Raw genomic sequence first — 4,191 nt, forward strand, 5'->3', positions numbered from 1 at the left:
CCAAAATACAATAAACACTTTCATTAACAATAAACATCAGCCTTGTTGTCTTGAAATTAATTTTAATTTACTGAAATTTTAAGACTTTGGAGCACTCAATGGTTATTTACTGTAAGTGAAATTTATGTTATGGATATTTAAATAATTTTACTATAACTAAACCTATTTTACTTATCAGTTCTTAACTCTTTACAAAACCTACTATTTCTAGACTAAATAGACAAGGTTCAAGTTTAATACCTGCATAAAGTACAAGTTGTGTGTACAACATTACCAATCTGTCATTCTCACTAAATTTTAAAGACTTGTACCAAGGACCACGATACATATATTATTACTCTGCCAACTGGCTAACAAGTAATTTCTTACTTGTAAGCTACGAACTACGAAATTTAAAGTATTTTGTCTGTTATACATTAAAAAAGATCACAAATAAGTGTAGACGGAACAAATATCTAAATTTAGGCTATTTTTGCCGTTATAATGTAGCACACATTAGTGCATTTACAAATAGCACCTTTACAAAACCTTAGAAATTTACCCTCTGAGTTAATCTTATTATTGTTTTGTTTAAACACAACCTCTTATTTTCATTTGTGCCTAAAACCTCTGGTAAGAGCATACAAACCAAATACGGGAGTTATTCATTCTATGAGGAAACTGACGATTACCGGAGACCAGGGTTTCACCATTGCATGGGAAATTCCCAAACTTGTCCATTTATTACGCTTTGCAGTTCGGCAGAAATCAGACACCACAATGGAAGATAAGAATTATACTAAGAAAAGACAGATACAATCAAGAATTGGGGTAAGACTAGGAGCTAGAGGGTGTCAAGTTCTTTCCAGAATTAAGTCCTAAAGAGGCAGAAAGTTGATTATTATTACTAATAAAGAGCAAACATTCTTATGGAATAACTATAAAGCTCACTGGCATGTGAAAGAAACTTCTACAGAATAGGAAGAACTTTTGTGAAATAAATACATACTGGAGGGAAGACAACACAAAACAAAATGATAATGATAGACATCCTAGGAACCAAACAAAAATGTATCTAGAGCAACAATAGGCAAAACACATGAGTATCAGCATCACTGGGATTCTGAAGAAGGCTATCCCACTCTAGGAAGGGTGATGATTTTTACAATTACGTATATTTTTATACACCCATCAATCGTAAAATAACCTAACTCTATCTAAACGGCAGCTAAGGAACAGGAGAGAGCCCGAACCTCATAGGTTTCGATCCTTAGATACGAGATCATCTCTTGTAAAACATCCAAATAGGCTAGTGGAATAACCTGCAAAAGCCAATATGAAACAGATTTCTCCGAAATAGGAAGAGTCAGGTGACTCATGTGAAGGAACAGGCGAGGTGGTGGTGGCCAGAAAGATTCAGGCCATAGGGGATGGGAGGTGCATCCTCCTGACCCTTCCTTGACAAAGTAATATATTTATTAGTAGACGAGAAAAGCCCTGCAGGAAAAGCAACAAGAGTCTATGAAGGAAACTGTATTTACTAAAAGACTGAGTTTTGATCATGAACTCTGGATTGAAAAAAAGAAAAAACTTCACAGAAATCCAATGGTTGGAATATAAGAATTTGCCATACCATAGCTCACTAGTAGACTTAATAAAGAAGGCAAAGTTAACTATGAACAGAGGACAAGGAATCAAGTAACTGTGGTGGGGGGGGGGGGGGGGCGTTTGTTTTTTGTGGGGTGGTGTTGGCGGGGGAGGGGGAGGAGGAAGTAACACACACACACTGCTAAATTTTATTACTGTTAATCTCATCTTCTGCTCAGTCACCATAATTCACTACAATTGTTTAAAGCCAAGGCACAAGTTGAAATAAAAGGTTTTGTAATATATATTAATTTACGCACGAGCAAAATTAAGTTGAGGAAGAATCTTTAAAAAAAAATAAATAAAAGGTAGTAAGATGTAATCTTTTGAATCCAGTCTTCACAATGCGGACGTATTTTCTTCGAGAAGTCCATCATCATGAACCCGGGAACCTGGGAAGCAGTCATAAATTAGATTCAGATGTAGAACTCATATTTAACTTACTTTGTAAATGACTTTTTAAGAACCTCAATCTTACAGTATCTATAAATGTTATAATAATGCAATACTGGCTGTAATTTGCTTAATATTTTTATAATAGAGTTCTCTTACATAAACAAGGTGATCATTATTATATTATTATATTACTAGAATTGATTTGCTACTGTCATCAAGTAATTTCCCCAGACTATGCAGTCCTGTTTCTAACCTTCAGTAGGGCTTCCCCAAAGGAGTAATGGGACGGTAAAGCAGTTGGACGACTAATGGCTTAAAAGTCACTCATGATCTGCAGAGTACCCGTATGTTCAGAGGCTCTCGTCCTATAGACCAGATGTAGACCTACTACATTACCAGAGGCAAAGACCCCCTTCACACGAGCTATGACCGAGGGAAACCAAACCCAGGCTGCTGATCACTTAGTAATGAGACCCACTGGTCCTCCTGGAACTTCCCTTCTCCCCAGTTGAGAAACTGTCAGGTCATGCTGCTAGTGAAGTCTTATCAAGCCCTGAAGTAAGTTTGAATCTGGCACCGCAAAATGTATAAGTCCAGATGAGGCCAACTGAGTACCACATTGGGAAGAAAGCAAATAAAACAGAAAATGAAAAGATAGGAAGCAATGCAGCCAATAGCTAGAAATACCACATAAAATCTTCAATGTCGTCTACGGTACAGTCCGACAGCAGCCCTGCTGATAAAGATATGCATGATCAAGTCCTCTTTAGTCAAATTCTCCACAATGAATAATTATATGAATGGAGCTTTTGTCATATAACTAAATGTTTTTAGTGTGAAAAACTTAAATAGCTTAAAACATCTCAAATATCAGTACAAGCATCTTACATGAATTGGTTCCTTCAGTGCCTTACCTAAAACACCGGCCTTGCATTTTCCACCAACTTCTCTCCTCTCTGATTCCCGCTCTGCCAACGCAGAACCAAAGGAATTCATTTCTGGTGATACAAATTCATTTCTCGATGTGGTTCGGATCCCACAATAAGCTGTAGGTCCCGTTGCTAAGTAACCAATTGGTTCCTAGGCACGTAGAAAAAATTTAATCCTTCGGCCCATCCCTTGGAGAGATGTTAATCAGCTCACTGGTCTGATAAAACTATGATATACTTTACTTTTTTTCCTCTTCTCCCTTCCCACTTGTTTGTTTCACCTCTTCCACGGTGTCTTACTCAAACATTCATACATTGCTTAACTCAGTGTTCTGACTTAATAGTAGTGATGATAACAATAGTAAAATCAGAAAATATGTGGGCTTTAACCCTGACTAATAAACAAATTTATGCACATCCTTCAGTAAAATGACTGAATGATTTACTTGAACAAAGCAACTTATTCATTCACTGCACAGATTATCTAGTACATAAGTCGTAAGTCCTCACAAAATTGAACCCGTATCATCATTGCCTTACACATCCTGACAAAACCAAAGAGGCTAGTTTATAGAGACTTACAGAGGTCTCCTTAAGGATTGGTGATCGCAGTAATGGATGAAAAATCTCTTTAATCATAACCCAAATTGTCTTCCATATTCACCCTTATGAGGGATCGTCTTCCCCAGAAAACCACAAATAATTTTTGGTCCCCATGGATGGAGCTTTGATACTCCCACAGTCTACCTTAGCTATTAGCAAGTAGTAATGGGTTTGTTGCTGACGTACTGAGCTCAGAACACATCAGATTAGTCTAGAGTCATCAGGTAACAACATATATCATTCATAAATACAGAGGGTAACAGTACACACAACTATACTCTGTTTTTTTCCATCTGTCCATTCGCCTGTGGTGTTTGTGTATGGTAACACTGCGCCCCGGGCTTTAGATAGTTACGCCATGTGTAAGTTTTAGGTAAATAAAAGGATATCTGGGCGTACATTTGCAACTGAAAAGTGTTTTAATAATTTACTGTATGCAAATTACACCGTTAATATTCGAAATAAGGTTATTATTTTTGTTGAATGTAAGCTGAATGTAACTATCTAAAGCCCGGGATGCAGTGTTACCATACGCAAACACCACACGGTGGTGGACAGATGGAAAAAAACCGAGTATAGTCTTTCACCTTATAGGACACAATCAAAACCAAGAATTCCAAATCCTCAGTGTCAGAAT

The sequence above is a fragment of the Macrobrachium nipponense genome, chromosome 38 (genome assembly GCF_015104395.2).
Source record: "Macrobrachium nipponense isolate FS-2020 chromosome 38, ASM1510439v2, whole genome shotgun sequence".
In the NCBI taxonomy this organism is placed as follows: Eukaryota; Metazoa; Arthropoda; class Malacostraca; order Decapoda; family Palaemonidae; genus Macrobrachium; species Macrobrachium nipponense.